The sequence below is a fragment of the Acomys minous genome (genome assembly GCF_964271855.1).
Source record: "Acomys minous genome assembly, chromosome: 10".
NCBI lineage: Eukaryota > Metazoa > Chordata > Mammalia > Rodentia > Muridae > Acomys > Acomys minous.
Window position 1 is genome coordinate 75,250,911 of NC_140491.1, and position 18,186 is coordinate 75,269,096.

General features: G+C 43.8%; 1 protein-coding gene across 17 annotated transcripts in view; it reads right to left on the minus strand.

Annotated features, from left to right (window-relative positions):
- The window catches only part of DENND1A (DENN domain containing 1A), a 476,985-nt gene that overhangs the window by 124,982 nt on the left and 333,817 nt on the right, over nt 1–18,186 (minus strand). The window lies entirely within an intron of this gene.

Sequence of the window (18,186 nt, forward strand, 5' to 3'; positions counted from 1 at the left end):
AGGCCCTGACAAGAGCAACAAGTGAACTGTCATCCCAGTCCCATCCTACCAACTCTTTAAATGCTTTAGTTCCTTACTCCCTAAGGTTCCTTCGCACAAGTTTTATCACAGGTGTATGTGGCCTAAGATCATTTGCACTCTGCTAACTGCTGAGCCTGAAAGTCACCATCATAGTCCGTGCCTACGAGCCATGCGTGCATGTTAGAACTGGAACACACTAATTATCCCAGCCATCTACGACAACACAAAAATACTACCTTATAATGCATATTTGGATTATTCTTCTTTTTTGAAGAATAAGAACATTTTCACGTCTCTTAGACCAACTGAGCCATAGTATTGTCCAAAATCATGGTTTAATTTACTTTTCTACTAGAAGAGCCTCTTCTAGCTCCATATTCATCAATGTGAAGCACTGACTTCATAATCTCTGCAGTTCTAATGTACACAAAATGTAACACTGCCTTGATCACTAAAAAGCTGGACATAGCTTCCTCGGTTTATGAATCATCCATGCTGCTTCCCTTGTGAAATGTCTATTCAAATCTCATAATTAAAAAAAAATGCAGTGGCAAGAAGGTTAAAGGACTGGAGTGGTCTTGTCCCAGTAGCCCCATGAGACCTCTGGTTTCTCTGGGCTCCCTCCAGAGGGAGTCTCCCAAGCAGCACGCAGACCAGATAGAAGGGAGAAGCAGGTCTAGATCAACTCAGGGAGGCGACCTAGAAAACAGCAAAGGGCTGCTGCCGGTCTTCAAGGCACTAACAAGATTGCCAGCTCTGACATTTAGAAGGGAGAGCTTTCTTGAACTCCATTTCATTTAGTATCAGGAAACCCAATTTTATGTAAGACAAGTAATAAGGAAGCACCAAGGTCATACCCTACACAAAATTATCATGAGAAAAAAATGAGGGGACCAGAATAATATCCCTAAGGACAATGAAAGCTTACCTAAAAGAAATGACTACAGCCAGGTGGTGGTGGCGCATGCCTTTAATCCCAGCACTCGGGAGGCAGAGGCAGGTGGATCGCTGTGCGAGGCCAACCTGGTGCTCATGACCACCTGTAATTCCAGGTCTAGAGATCTGATCCCTCTGGTCTCTAAGCTTACATGCACATAACTGTACACAAACACATAATTTAAAAATATTAAAAATATGGGGTTGGCACTTTGGAAAGCTATCTGGTGCTTTCTCAGAAAAATGGGAATAGGGCTTCCTCAAGACCCAGCTATTCCACTCCTTGGAATATACCCAGAGGATGTACTACTACACAACAGGGACATATGCTCAACCATGTTCATAGCTGCCTTATTCATAATAGCCAGAACTTGGAAACAACCTACGTGTCCCTCTATAGAAGAATGGATAAAGAAACTGTGGTACATTTACACTATGGAATACTACTCAGCTATTAAAAACAAGGAATTTCCAAAATTTGTGGACAAATGGATTGAACTAGAAATTGTCATAATGAGTGAGTTCACACAGAAGCAAAAAGAGCTAAATGGTATATACTCACTTATATCGAGACACTAGTCCAAGGTGTACGTCCCCATGAAAAACTGTACCTACCAGAATAGTGGGTAAGAGGGGAGGACATCCTATTGAAACTTTAGGTGTGAGAAGCCTGGGAGAAAGAGGAAATGGAAGGATCCAGTGGGTCCTGGAAAACTACAGGCGAGTCTGGGCCCTGGGGCCCTCTGCAAACTGTGGCAACAGCCAAGGAAAAAATAGGCAGTAAAAACCTTGAACCCCTACCCGGACTAGCCGATGGACATTCTCCACTGTTGAGTGGAGAAGGAGATCTAACTTTCACACAAACTCTGGTGCCCCATATTTGAACATGTCCCTTGGACGGAGATGCCTGGTGGCACTCAGAGGAAAGATAATAGGTCACCAAGGAGAGACTTGATACCGTATGAGCATATTCAGGTGGAGGAGGTCCCCCTCAGACACAGACTTAGGGGAGGGGAGGGGAGTAGGGGGGAAGTGGGAGGAAGGGAGGAATGGGAGGATACATGGGATGGGCTAACAACTGAGATGTAATATGTATAAATTAATAAAAATGTATTTAAAAAAAATATGGGGTTGGAAAGATGGCTCAGTGGTTAAAAGCACTGGATGCTCTTCTAGAGGATCTGGGCTCAGTTCCCAGCACCCACATGGCAGCCCCACAATTGTCTGTGACTTCAGTTTCTAGAGATCCAGTGGCCTCTTTTGGCCTTCATGGGCACTGCATGTGCATGGTACATACTTGTGCAGGCAAAACATACATACACACAAAATAAAATATTGAAAAAACTATATACCATGTTAAAACTAGCTAAAGACATCAAAGCATGAAAGAACTACATATATCTTAATCATAAAAACTTAGACATCTAGGAAGAAAAAAACTCCTAAAAGATTTTAAAAATAGAGAAAAATCCACTCATTACGGAATGCCTTAAGGAAATTATTAATTTAAATAATAATATGAAATACTAAAAGGAAAAAGAATAATTTTAAAGAAACTGAGAAATACTGGAGATAGGCAAGGAGACTAAAAACACAGTTAGTTAGGCTCTGTGGAACAACAAAACCAAAATCAATGTTAAAACCTAGGATTTGAGAAAAAATTCTTTTTTCCTTCTCAAACAGGGTTTCTTTGTACATCCACCCTGGCTGTCCTGGAACTCACTCTGTAGACTAGGCTGGCCTCAACCTCACAGAGATCCACCTGCCTTTCCCTCCCCAAAGTGCTGGGATTAAAGGTATACGCCAATATGTCTGGTGAAAAAATTCTTTAAAAAAAAGATTTATCTATTCTATGCATACGATTTTTTGTCTGTATGTATTCTGCTAACAAAAGAGAGCATTGGATCCTATGGGACAGTTATAGACAGTTGTGAGCTGCCATGTGGGCATTGGGAAATGAACCTAGACTCTCTAGAAGGGTAGCCAATGCTCTTTACTACTGGGACATCTTTCCAGCCCAGAAAAATTTCTTGAAACAAAGAAAATATGTACAATAATGTATGTTTCCCATATAATTAAAACTTATTTCAAATATTCTGGGGATTATGTAGCATACGTGAAACTATAGAACCAGAACCAGACTGTCTAGTCAATCTGCTAGACAGGAGCAGGTTGAAGAGAATGGAGAGAAACAACAAATAAATCCATGGGAATCTAGCAAGAAAGAACACATGCCCGATGAAAGAGGGGCAGAGTTGCCAGACTTAGACAATACTATAAGTATAAGCCACAGAGTTTATAGCCAGAAAAATGACTTCTATGTAGAAAGGAAACAGAAAAGTTCTTATCAGCATATAACTTCTGTGCTGATTGATTTCTGTCAACCTGACACAAACCTAGACGAATCTGGAAATAGGAAATCCCAACGGAGGAGCTGTCTCCATCATACTGGCCCTATCAGTATGTCTGTGGGGCATTGCTAATTTTTTTTTTTTTGATTGCTGCTTGATGTGGGAGGTTCCAGTCCATTGTGAGTGGGGCCACCCTGGGCCCTGGGGCTAGGCTGGGCAAGGCATGGCGAGCAAGCCAGTAAGCAGCACTCCTTCATGGCTCCTGTTCCTGCTTGAGTCTCTTCCCTGACTTCCCTCAATTATTTACTTTGACAGGGACAAATAAACCCTTTCCTCACTAAGGTGCTTTTGGTCATGGTATTTAGTACAGCAATAGAAAGCAAACTAGGACAACTTTTCTTTTTTTTCTTTCTTTCTTTCTTTCTTTCTTTCTTTCTTTCTTTCTTTCTTTCAATTGTGTATATCACTTTGTCAACAGGACACAGAGAAATCAAGTTGCTACTGAACAGGAAGCTTCTTCCATGCTGCTTTCATAATGTCGGAAGGTAGCTTATGTAGAATGTTGGGGGGAAATGTCATCAACATCTTACCCAACTGTAAACTAAATAATGTCTGGCATGGCCAAGATATGCCCATGAGTGCAACAGCGACACACACATTATAGAGGCAATCAGTCACTTCCTGAGTGGATTGAAGGCCCACTCTACAGGATCAAACAAATGCCAGGCTCTAGAAACCATCACCAAGATAAGGAGAAGCAGTCTGGACAGTACAGACTTAGACTATCTCTAGTCTCTTTCCCAGCACCTACCTCACCTGGGCATTTTGGCCAGTCCTTTCTCCATTTCCTTTTTTGGTACATATCTTGCCATTTAACACACATTGTGCTCACTTTCTTCTCTCCTACCTGTGTCTTTAAGGCCTGGATATAATTTAATTTATTTTGCGTGTATGTGGGCGCCTTGTTATGTTACTTAGGCTGGCCTTGAATTCCTGGGCTCATGGATCTAGCCATCTCAGCCTCTGGAGCAGCTTCAACTATAGATACTAGTCCCTAGCTTGGGGACTTTATTTCGCTCATTGTTGTATATCCAAGCATCAAGAAGAAGATGTGTGTAGAGGAATGCCTAGAAAATATTTGCTCCCAGTTGTTTAAGTGATTTCAACTCTCCATGCTTCAAGTTTCATATCTAGCACATCAGAAATAACACTGTGCACATTTACTCAAGAAAATATAAATGAAGGAAAAACAGTAGAAACCCATAAACATCAGGTGCTTCTCTCTCATGCTATTTTGTTTGACACTTGTCCATGAAGGGTCACACCAGCCACTTTAGTATAAAAGCTCCCTTCAGAGACTAGATGATAATGACCTTTTAAGCTGGCAGCTGACTTGCTCAGGACAACCTCAAACCCTACATGCCATTGTTAATGCTGTAAAGATGAGAGTGAAAATGCAGTGCAGTAGGAAAATGGGTGAAGAAAGTCTAAGGCAAGTGGCGTATGAATAATACCAGTGATCTGTGACTGATAGGAACAGGGCTGAGTGGAGACCTGCCAGGTCACATCACTAGCAGGGACCAGCAAACCAAACGTTAAATAATCTCCAGTTAAAGGCTTTCCAAACGCCTGCCACGCCTCCATGGAATGTGACTGCTGGTGAATTGGGCATCGCTGGATAAAAGGCTTCTTGTGGCGGGCAGGGAAAAACATGGACAAGGACTTTACTTCTGCCATTGCATTTGAGTCTCAAAGCAATTTCATGAGCATGGCATTCTTAGCCCCACTTAGCAAATGAAAATCCTGTGGTTCAGGGAGAAGGGTGCTCAAGGCTTCACAGCTTTCTAATGCGAGCTCTCCCAGAATCTCATTTTTAAAAACTTGTTCCAAACGGATCCAACAATACATATAGAGTACTTCTCTGACACTGGGGTTACCCAGAGTATGTTTTACAAGAATTCCCCACCTGACAGCCTCTAGGAGGAGACCACATTACAACAGCAAACTGAACATCTACTTGCTGATCATTGCTAGGCAATACATGACAGCCAATTCACTGAAGTTTGGGGTGTAGTCAATCAACATGCACAGATTTCTGACATTCCTGTCTGTTGCTGGGTAAGTAAGCCCCATGAAGTTTTAGATATCTTCCTCTTGTTTCATAATAGGAACAAGCCAGACACAGATCACTTAGGCCCCATGAAGGTATTTTTTTTCCTTCCTTGATTTATAATTGAGGAAACAGGATTCAGGAAGGTATGGTAACTTGTCTGGAGCCACACAGTTAGAAGAGGTAGAGTCCAGGTTTGTATCAAGTCCACTAAAAACCCAAGGCACTTCATTATGTTATCCACCATGTTCTAACTGCTAAGGAAGCTCGCATGCTGTCACTCCACTTTTGCTACCAGTATAGGTAGGCTGCCGAGTAATAGCTTGTCCTTGGGTGATTCAAGCAGCTATGGTACAGGCCCCTCCAGCACCCATATCACTATGGCAGGTCTCTCTTTGCCTCTGCAGGTGCTACATCCTGACCCTGCTTTTAGAAGCTCCATCTCAATTGCAGGCTTCAATCCAGTCAACTGGTCCTTAGCCTTGGGAATATCACCATAGCCATTGCTGGTCTCTAGGTCTCAGCTCCTCTGTAATGTGTACAGCCATTTCTTTGGATTATTACCCCTTCTGTTGTCCACGATAGAACCTGATATGCTGAAAAAGTTGCTGGACCTAGGGAACAAATGGTAGCCTATGACTGTAAGCTATGAAAGCCCAGTGATAAATTAAAACAAACAAATAATCAAACAAATAAATAAATAAAAATTTAAAAAAAATAGAAAGCCCAGTGATGGCTGGGAACTGGGTCTTAATGCCACCTGTTGGCTCAAACTCTCTGTCTGATCAGACAACAAATGCTTTGGAAAAGAATTAGCTTGTCTTTTTCTGTGCTTCACAGTCAGGACTAGGGTAAGAAGAACACAGCTGGTATCCTAATTCCACAGTCCACATCAGCCACAGTGGTTTTTCCCAAACTGCTGTGAGGCGTAAGAGCCAGGCAGGATATAAATAGAGGTCTGGCGAGGGACAGGCTTCTGAAAAGCACTGGGCTAAGCAGAATTAACCTTTTATTGTTCTTTTCTAAGCAGCAGGGCTTCAGTAAGATGCTCTATACATACATAAAACAACTGAAGCAGGTGACATGAACGTGTCCAAGTCTGTGGGATTAAAAGCATACCAACTTCCAACTCTTCAAGGAACACTGTGCTGGGAGTGCTAGACCATGGGACTAAACCCTTTCATGGCCCTCTCAGAGGCTGGGAGCTAGCCCCCCATCTTCATCCCCAGCCTCATTCCTTCCTGTCTACGCCACGCTCCTCCGAGGCCCCTAGCCTCTCCATGTTCTGCTTCCTTCCTGCACCCAGGGATCCCATCCAGGTGCCAGCATCCCTGGGAAGCTTCTGCCCCTGTCCCCAGACACCATGAAAATCCCTGCCACCTCCCACAACACTCTATTCTTGAAGTTCTCTCCTCTGATGGCAGCTCTCTGTTCATTTTCTGCCTCCTCCTCCCCTTCAGTGTCCTTAAGAATAGTGACTGAGTCTGATTTGTCACAGTGTGCTAGTGTGTAGAACAGGATAGGCAGCCGGTCAGGGCCGTAGGAAGATCACACATTTCCAGATTTTCAAATGAGTGTAGCATTTTCTACTATCAAGGTTTGATGATAATTGAACTAAAGTTGCCAAATTAAAATAAAAACTATTGTTGCAGGGATCTTTATTAAATCTACTTTTTATGAATGTAGTTACTTTTATTACCATAAGAATAACTGATTTAAAAAATCCTAAAATACAGCCATGAAGAAACGTGGGCTAATGCTGCCATGAGAAAGCTCACCACCACTAGGTGTCAGCCCAGGAAAAGAGGAGGAGGGCTGCATTCAAACTCATGTTTTACTTATTCATCCAATTATCACTATAAATATCAAATATTTAAACAACAAAATATTAGGCAATTAAAATTATTTATTAAGGGAATGTTTTTAAAAGATATATAAAATTTTGACATTTCCCCTTTGCAGAATAGTTTATAAGTAGTGTTATTTTAACCTGTATTTGTCAAGAAACATTTGCACAGATTAGAGGAACTGACTCCTAAGAGGAAAACCAGTTCAGTTTCCTTCTGAAAGGCCCCCAAACTGTATGTAACACAGACCATATGGTCATCCTCACTGTGGAGCTTGTGCAGGGTAAAGAGTGTGGCCCCTAGAGTTAGGCAGATGGAGGGGTTGGATCCTGGTTCTGCCATTCTGAAAAAGTGACACCACCTTTCCCAGCCTTGGTTTCTTGTCGATAAAATGGGGCTATCCCGCTCTCCCTACACAGGGACTGAAAAGCAACAAAGGCACTATACTATGTAAAAAGCCCAACAGAATAAATGCTCTAGGCTTTTGTTTTCCTCAAGACTTAATAGTCTATTTAACAAGACTTCTTCTCAAGTCCCAAACAACAAGTGACATAAGAGATATGACCATTTCATTCATTCAGAGGATAGCTGCTGAGAATGTCCTAGGTACCAAGCAGGCTCCGTGCCAGGGACACATGTGCAAATGTGATACTCCATGCCTTCCCGATCAGGTCTCTAGCTCCTCTTGGGAGGTGGTGACAGATCGTAGTGTCATCGTCTACTGTTCAGCCTGCCCCCTGGAAGCCCGACAGCAGGGAGGGGAAGTCAATCTACCATTTTATCCTCTACTCATTCTAAGTACCACAAACACCATGGCTCCATAGACGAGACGGGCTTCTGCTGTATGCTGGGTGTAGGAAAGAACGGTGATCCCGTCCTGCACTTGAGAAGCTCACAGCTTGGCTATGCATGCAGAGTTACAGGGGGCTCCAGACTATCATGTGTTACTATTGGAAATGAATCAGAAAGGCTCATTTCTTAGGGTTTCATTGAAAAGGAAAACAGTTATAATGATAAAACTGATTTAAATACGGTAAGTGTAACCACTTATGCTTGCTTTTGCTCCAACTAAGGTATAGCATTACTGCTGTCACAGCCAATACTGTGACAAGCTCTCTTCATGCATATACAACATAAGAGAATACAGACTGTGCACGATGGCCTCACACATGATCCTTTCCAGACTGTAAATGGCTCTGGTCAGCTACCATACAGGTGCCTGGCTAGGTCTTTGTTTAATGTTGACATGTTTGCTGTGTGTGTCAGCTTGTGTGTGTGTATGCTGTAGGTGACAGTTTTTCTTTTTTTCTTTTTCTTTTTGTTGTTTGTTTTTTGAGAGAGGGTTTCTCTGTGTTGCGTTGGCTGTCCTGGAATTTGATCTGTAGACCAGGCTGGCCTCAAACTCAGAGATCTGCCAGTTTCTGCCTCCTAAGTGCTGGGATTAAAAGAGTGTACCACCGCTACCTGGTTACATTTTCTTTTTCTTATCTAAGTGGCTACACTGAAACATGACCACCACTCCAAGCATAGAAAGCAGGCATCAGCCATCCATGTGGTCACTAACAATCACTGGCTGAACATGTACTGATGCTATGTGAGGGACACCAGGCCGATTGAACTCATTCTAAAGGAGCAACACAAGACAGGAGACAGGATTTTCAAATGAACCACTGAGATAATCTATAACATGCTGGCTGTATTTCACTTTTTTGCATCTTCTCACACTGAGGGAGGTGGTGTACTTTTTCAATTGGGCAGTGTACTTCTAGAGCAATGGTTCTCAGTTCATCGAGCACGTAGTGGGTGAGTCTGAGTTACAGAGCCTCCTGGGCTGTACCAGTGCCTGTGTTGTGACTGATTTGGTGCCAGTACTGAACCATAGTCACTTTTCTCAATGGCAATATCTCTCTCTTACAAAATAGAAAAAATGTTTCAATGATATTTTCTCTAATGCGTTTTAAAAACTGACTCTAACAATAATGTCTTCATGTTGAACCACACCTGCTTGTAAGTTCTGGGAGCAACCATACAGATGAACAAACAGCAAATGCTTATTAAAGAAAAATCATTGAATGTGGGATTTTGTTCAATTATAGCACGTAGCATTTGAGATAAAAGATGTATTTCCTCTGCTAGCTCTTGCTCTGAATGGTTACAGGTGTCTTGCTGGACAAACATGGATGCCACTGTCCTAGAATGCAGCAGCTTCATCCTCTCCTCTTCCCATTTTACCTGTCATCCAGGAAATGTCAACTTTTAGCCAATATCTTTATCAGTATGGCGTTTTATATGCATGACATTATTTTTCTCAATGACCATACAAAGTAGGTGGTATTTCCATTTACAGATAAGAACTGTGAGACTCCAGAGGTGGAAGGATGTTCAAATGCATACACTAGTACATGAGATAGTTAAAGCCAGGTATCCACAGCTGTGCTTTCCCCTCATGCTGTGACCTGCTCAGCTCCCCAGAGTTGCAGAGCTGCTGCGGTGCCTCTGAGAGCCCAGTGCTGGAAGCATCATTCCCAGCTCCATTCTCAAGACATGATCTTGAATTCAGATAACTAGTAGTTAATATAGAGGGGGAGGGGAAGGAGAGAGTGAGCCCTCTGCAGTCCACCTTGGACCCTGTTCTCAGTGCACCTGCTGAGCTCAGGCTGCTGGCTCTGCTGTAACCTCCAGACCGTTTGTCCACAAGTGGGAAAACAAGTTAACTTTTCACAGACTTTTCCTAAAAATCTGGGCTTCATAAAGTTACTGTTCTGGGTGTAATAAAAGCATCTTAGTGAAGAGAACAATTTGGTGGTTCCACAGGGACTGGGGTGTGGCTCAGTGGGAGATCATTTGCCATTCAGTATGAAGTCCATCTTAGCTCCACAAAGCAAATGAAATAAACACTACATTACCACACAGGACAGCCACCCTGACCTGAGGTGCAGTGCTTATACACATGCTGTAGAAGTGGTCACAAGAGCCAAGAGATGAGACAACCTACCTTTATGAAGCCTAGGTTTGTAGGAAATGTTTGTGAAAGGGGAACAGAGGAAAGGAAAACACAACGTGGTCTGTCCATGTACAGATGATTACTCAGTTTTGAAAAGGGATGACATTTTGATATCTATTGCAACTTAGATGAACTTTGAATTTAAGTCACATGAAATAAGCCAGACATAGAAAGGACAAACATATTATTCTACTTCTAAAAAACATCAATGGGCAATTCATAGATGGTGGATTAGAGGTTACCAAGTGCTGCAGAAATAAAGTCAGGAAGTTACTGAGTAACGAACACTCAGGACCAGTTGACAACGATGGGAGATTATAAAGACATACAGTGGTGATGGCTGTGTAGCCTGGCGAAGGCAGCAACACCTAAGAGGTGCAACCGGCAACGATCAGAAAAACAAATCTTGCATTTTCCACAATTGAAGGAAAAAAAAAAAAGATCTAAAGACAGACTTCAGGGCTGGTGCATGGTCATATTCCAGTCTCTTGGCTTCCTTGTTTCTCATCTGTGCTGAGCGTAGTGTCTTAAGGCTGCTCAAGTCCTTTTTGGCTCAAGATGGGAACATGGGTAATTAGCCACTGCCCTATCGGTACTGTAGAAATCCTCTGTACACCGCAGGCCACCAAGGGCCCTCTCATATGAGTCAGCGGAAAACTGGCTTTCCCCCCACATTGGAACAAGTAGGCCCCCACATTCAGGCTCCTGTACACACCTAAATTTCTTCCACCCAGAAGGCTTAGGAGAAAGAACATCTCAGAGCTTTATTCACAGAGATGTTGGTAGAGTATTACATAAAGTACTAAAAGGTGAGAACAACCTAACAGCCCAGGAGGGAAGTGTGGCCAGGGAAATAATGGCTGTGGCTTACTCAGCGACATGCAGCGTAAAATATACATGATGCCAGATTCAATTTGGGACAAACAGACTTTAATCTTTAACCCATCAAGCTCTGGGTACCCTTTGCACTATGGGAAACAAGTTATGCAATGCATTCATAAAATGCATGTACACACACACACACACACACACACACACACACACACACACATGTTTGGTGGACTTGAGGTAATGTCTTAATTTTTCTTTTTAAGAATAATTTTCTATTTTCCATCACTCCAAAAGTAAACATAAACACAGGTTTCTTTCTTCAAATCCAGGAGATCAACACTTCCACTCAAGCAGAATTCTGATGCGTGTGGTGCAGCTCTGACCTGCTACAACCCAGGCTGGTGCATTCATGCTTGAAAGCCAAGCTATCAATCTGCCTTTATCTTAACTTCTGTGCCTTTGAGGGGTTTTAGGTGGATAAATATGACTCAGCAGAATCATGTACAAAACCAAGGACTGAAAGGTGAACAACAGGAGTGTCCCTTATCTGAATCTAGGATGGGCTGAACTGAGATGGGTGCTATGTGTTCACACAACTTGTTTATAGCACTTACCCCAGCACTACAAGCAGGATTTGGGAGGGCCACACTAGCTAATGAAATAGAGTACCTGTAATATCCCACCACGCAGAACAGGCCACTTCTCCAGGTGCCAACAACATGGTCAGTTCTACTCTTTGAGTAGACATTTCTAGGACCCATAGCAGCCAGATCCAGGAGACGTATCTTCACATGCACTGCCTCAAGGTGACTCCACATAGAGAAGTTAAGAGACTGCATAGAAGGAACAAAGGAAAGCCTAGCCTCTATGTCCAAGAGTTCTTCAAAACTGGCCAGTGCGTTTCAAAAGGGATGAATCAGTCTTGCTCAGATTTCCTGATGATATCATTTTAAACAAAGGAGCAAGGTAGAATATTCTTTTTAAAAAACATGCCTTCTCCCTAGGAGGGAGCGAGGGGACCCGTTCAAGGCAAGCTCGAGCATCACACTGCTATCCACACCCTGTGAAAGTTGCACTATTCCACCAAGCAGATAATGGACCCTTGGCCTAGCAATTAAAATCATTTGTCTTTTATCCTCTTCTTGCCAAAAAGGACCCCAGCCCTAACTAGTTAATCCCCAACACACACTGCTGCTCCCAGAGTTGCCTGGCAACTACCAGGAGGCGTGTCAGAGAGCAAGAAAGGCCTAAATAAATGAGCTGGAGCCTGTGCTGTGCTTGACATGGATAAAGAGGTTCTCCGAATGGGGCTTCCTGGCTGCTTGTAGTTCTGTCATTTAAGTGGGAAGAACAAGTTGGCTTGGCCAACACTGTTAAGTACCCTGGGCTTTGCCACTGATGTTTTCCAGGTAACTGAAAAGTGGGTCACATGCCCCTGTGATTTGCAGACACCTCCCCTCTTCTAGGGAGAAGCTACCTCCATAGCCAGACAGGATAGGGAACAATGCATGCACAAGGAACACAAACCTGGGGCCAACCCTGCCTCCCATACTTCCCTATCCCTTCATTTCTTACAGCGATTCCTTGGTCCATTGGTCCAAAATATTCTGGCTAACACCTACATTCTGTGCTATTGCCTGTGCTTGGCACAGGAACCAAAAATAATTATTAGGATTGGACATGTGAGAACTAGAGAAAAGATAGGCAAGGGAGTGCAGTGGGAGGAACCTTGTCTTGGAGTCTCCTCCTGGCTCTCCTACATTCTGGGAAGTCATTGCCAAAGTAGAGCCTCTGCTCCACCTATAGATGGACACAGAAAAGGTCAGGTAAATAGGAAGCTCATGGCTGGGAAGCCATTTGAAGGTGAACTCTGCCCTGATTTGTGGGAAGTCACTGAGGAGGGACAGGCACAGTTATTCTCTCACCTTCTCAGTTTCTCTCACCTTCTAGGAGAAGTCCCATTGAAACAACTCATCTATCTGGCCCTGAAAAGACCCACCTAGCCTAGGCTAGGTCCAGTATGGAGCAGCCTTAGCAAGAAGACCTTTCTCTTTCTTTCAGATGTAGATAAAACAAAGCTCAAAGGCAATCTCAATGTTTCCAGTAGGAGAAAAAACAAAATAAAACACAAAACAAAACAAATAGACAAACAAACAAACACAATGGCTCAAGTGATGTGTAAGTCACAGGCAGGAACCTTTCAGGCCAGGACTGGTCCCTGTACACAGGCAGGCGGGGATCAATTGGCCTTGCAGGAGCTGCACCACAAATACTATTGGCTGTTCCAGGGCTGGTAGGTAGGCCCTGGGCTGTGCTTGTCCAAGCTTCACTACAGTCCTGTAAGGGGCAGGCTCTACATGGAAAGAATGTGAGGCTCAGAGGTGTAAAGGGGCCCTTGGTCACAGTTGCTTAGGAGTGGAGGAGAAAGCAGTAGCTCATGCTTTCAGAGCAACGCAAGCGGTTACTCTGCGGTCACCAGGTTCCTACTACAACACAGCACTAGCCTGGATGGGAAGCCACCATACCCATTTGGACAGCAAGACACCACAAGTAGTAATGGCAAGTGTGGCAGAGGGGTGGGCAGTGACTCCTAGGCTGCTCAGGGCCCTCCTCTCTGCAGGCTTCCTCTGTTCTCAGCCTCCTGCTCTTCCCTCAGCCTCTTGGGTTTTGCTCTGCACACGGCCACCCATTTCCTCGTTCCCTTGAAATGGTCTTGGACCCTTTGCCAGTGAGTTCATGCTGGAGAAAGTGCTTAGGAAAAATCATTCAGGACACTGTGGGCCAAACCTGGGCTGGGTGCTGTGGTAGTGAGCAAGTAGCTGGTGAAGTGATGGGAGAGAAGCCAAGAAGTTTGTGTGCAGTGAAGACAATGCACAACTAGAGACTCGAAGGAGGCAGCTGTTCTTACTCCTTTGGAAATGGTGAATTACACTGTACATCAATAGAGCAAGCAGCAAATGCAAGTGCCAGTGGGCCTGTGCCTTCTTCCTTTGAGACACCGACCACTCTGTGAGTCACCGAGGCTCCCAGAGCTACATCCTAACCCAGGAAGAAGAGCAGGACCTGTGGAGGGGAGACTCACAACTGTCTCATCATATTCTGCTGTGTTTATGTCTCATCACTAGCTGATTTGCTAATCTCTCTAGTTGGTTGTGGTGGCTGTTCAGCCACGAGACTGGATGACTCTATGTTGAATTACAGTCTTTCTGTGCTGTGTTCAACTTTGACTAGGGATTTTTTTCCTTTGGAATCTTAGGGTTGAAAAAATATTTAATCATCCTACCTTTCAAAAGAAGATGTCACTGCTGACTTGGTATGTGTGGGAGCCATTATGATGAGAATGTGTGATGGAGAGATGAGAAAGAAAGAGAAGCAGAATGGCTTGAGCACTATGAAGAGAGGCGGAACTGGAGACACAAGGGTGGTGAGGAACAACCTGATGTGAGCAGCCTGCGCTGCCTGCCACCTGAGGCCATAATGAGGTCCTGGCCTGTGCCGCTGCTGAGGGCCATGTCTGGGTCCGTGGTCCTGCAGCATGTCTGTGTCCCACATTACCACCAAAGGTCATGAAGATGACCCTGGTCTGGGCCGTCACCTGAGGCCATGTTAATGTTGAGGGCTGTGTAGGTAGAGTTGTCCCTGCCCCTCACCTAGTCAGCGACGGAGAGCTGTCCTCAACCCTCACCTGGGCAAAGCAGGAGAGTTGGCCCTGGTGGTGTGGGAGCAGGAGAGCTAGCAAGCAGACCAACTGAGCTACCACTCAGGACTCTGAGTCAACCCACCCTAACATTTACCCCATCTATGAACTGCTGGAGCTCATGAAGAAGCCAATCCTGCAGAACCAAAGCTACAGGATCTCCATGACACAGGGCAACAACAGGATATCCAAGAGAAGTCCCAGTGAGGATCCAATATTGAAAGTGTAGCAGAAACTAGAGGCCTTGAACCAGACCAATGTCTCATTACAATGAACATTTGCAAACAAAGAAGTGTGAACAAAGGGTATCCTGTGTGGCATACTACAGTTGCAATGGCAAGATGTATTTTTTGTTTTTTGTTTTCAGGAATGAGGCGTTGCAAGGGCAGAGGGCAGATATGGGGAAATGGGGATGAGTGAGATTGGAGTGTATGATGTGAAATTGACAAAGAATAAATTAAAAAGGGGTTAAAAATATTCTAATAGAAAGAAAACTACACATGAGGATTCAGAAAAACATATTCTCATAAGCATGGCTTAAAGTTGGGGAATGTCAACAACAGCCAGTAAGGCCAGCTTCAAGATAATGAATAGGCATTGGCCCTACTTTCAGATCACAGGAACTAGCTAAAGATCTGTCAGTGGGCTTGCATATTTAATTTCTGGAAGCCTCCCAGGTAACTGTGATCCATAGCCTGGCTGTAATTAATGACATTTGATAAGAGATTTTATATAATGTGAAAAGTGCTTACTAAAAGGCCAAAACAGACTAGAAAGTGGGATGCTAGATTGTTTTGTCAAGGATAGCTCATCTGCCTAAAAGATGAAAATAAACCAAAAATAAAACCCAAGACCCCAAACAAAATGAACCTAGAGCAAATCAAAGACAAGAAATAGGGCAGAAGCCTGCTGACATACCACTTCAACTCCAGATGATGGGACCAGGGTGCTTCTGATTTCTATTTCTGTTTCTTTAAATATTTTAGCCAAGAGCAGGTGCTATTTGTTTCATGTTATTCTCTCAGTGCCATGGAACTCAGGGCCTTGTATATACCATGCAGGCTCTATCACTGAGCTACATCCCCAATTTAAATGGTACAATGTCTCTCTGTCTGTCTGTCTACCATTATGAGTATGTGTGGGTGTGACTATGTGCTTGAATACTGTTGCTCATGGAGGCTAAAAGACAGTATCAGCTCTTCTGGTGCTAGAGTTACAGGTGGTTGTGTGGAGAATGTGCGTTCTGGGAACTGAACTCAGGTCCTCTGCAGGGACAGTACGCATTCTTAGCTGCTGAGTCATCTTCTCAGGCCTAATTGGTATGATTTTATAAGCAGATAAACAACTAAAAGGCATATTATCCTGGGGACGCACTCCCATCGCACAGCACTGTCTGCTCCACACCCCAGATCATCACTAACAAGCCATTCTCCCAGCCTCTTGGCCCCTTTCATGCTCATGTGGGCTTTGACACCATTTTAAAAAATCTTGCATGAGGAATTGTGCTACTCCATTTTGTTCAGATGAGGAGAAGCTGCTAGAATTAAATTTATAGTTTAACCCACTTAGGTAACATAGTGACCACTACTGGTGCAATGCTTAATTGGGAAACTTCAAGCCTTCTGGTTTCCTTCTCTTTTATAGACAAAAGCCACCTTTGCACAGATGAGTGAGAGTGACAGTGTAACAGTTCTGCCACAGCTCATCAATTCTAAGATGAAAACTTCTTCTCATTGAAATATGGTGTGTCTTATAACTGATGTGCTCTCTTCTGCTTAATAGCTACAATAAAGGTTTATCTACAACAAAGGTGTCTCTTATGGCCAAATGACAAGTTAGATTCAAGGAAACGTGCTGCAACTACTGCCAACCCTATCATTAGTTTCAGATAATTCTTTAATGGAGATATAGTATGTATCACATGAGGTTATAGAGATACATAAGGCATGAGAACATGTAGCCTGTGCCAACTCATTTCCACTACAAATCCCACAGGTATGAATACCATGGCATTAGGCTTTCCCCTTTCTTACCAGAGGCACCACTATCTTCTCAGTCTCCCAATCTTGGGAGCCACTTTTACACTATATGCCCTTTGTCTACTATATTTTTTCCTTTTTTTTTTTTTTTTTTTTGTCTTTCGAGATGGGATTTTCCTGTAGCCTTGGCTGTCTGGACTCACTTTGTAGACCAGACTAGCCTCGAATTTACAGAGATCTGCCTGCCTCTGCCTCCTGAGTGCTGGGATTACAGGTGTGTGCCACTACACCCAGCTCTTGTCCATGATATTTCACCTATTATTAGGTCAATCCTTTTTTCCACTGTCTTCATTCTTAACCCTGCCATCAGCTGTCTCACATCTCCATGTAGAACCTTACATTCATACAGAGCAAAGCACACACTCCTAGACCAGCATCCAAACCTCACTGACTCTAGCTCAGCTCTATCTCCACCTCCAGACCACAAGCCTTGGTGTGCTCAACAGTTCATACTTGTGGCAGGGGAGGTGCTCCTGTTCTGTTCCTTCAAGCCTTACTCATCCAGTCTCATCTTTTCTAAGACATACTTCAGGGATGTTTGATGCTGACAGCAACCAGAAGGGAGAGACAAGGAAGCATCTATTTTCACAGGTAAAGTAAGTAAAGTTTAACCACAGGGTGACTTGTTCAAGTTTTATACAGCTAAGTACAGAACCAGGTTTAAACCTCTGGGTTTCTGTTCTTTAATCTAGAGCCTGTCAGAGTCAGTTGCAATCAGCAACCCCTCTTTTGGGGTCCAGGGATCCAGGGGTCCAGCTCAGACCCAGTAATGTACACCTTTAGCCAATAACTCCTGGATTTTAGACATGCCATGAGACAAGTACCAGGGTGAGATGTGTCCAGCTTTCTGGGTCTCAGAAAGCCTGGGGAAAGATTGGGCCAGCCTGCCATTCCCCTTTTAGAGAGGGGTGAGGACAGTATTTTCCTTGAATTATGTCAACTCTTACAAATGATTGGCCTGTCTGGGCCCAAGATCATGTCAGAGTTGGAGCCAGATCCCTTCCAGATAAGAGGGACATAGGAATTTGTTTTAAGCTGATAGTCATTAGAGGACCCCGGAAGGATGAAACTAGAAACAGATTGTGTTGACTTAGATCAGTATGGCCACAGTTGGTCTCTCATACACATTCTGCCTAGGTTATACATGCATTATGTTCAACCAGGAGGCAAAGGTAGGCTGGGTATGGGGACATCTGTGGGAAGCTTCAAGTGGAAACAGGAAGAAGTGGTGAAACCACCTTTGGTTTTAGGAAAGGCCTGACCTCTTTGTATCCATTCAATCCCATCACCTTCCGGGACAGGCAAGGAAAACAAATGGTCAACCAGGCTTTGGAAGGTGGAAAGGCTAGG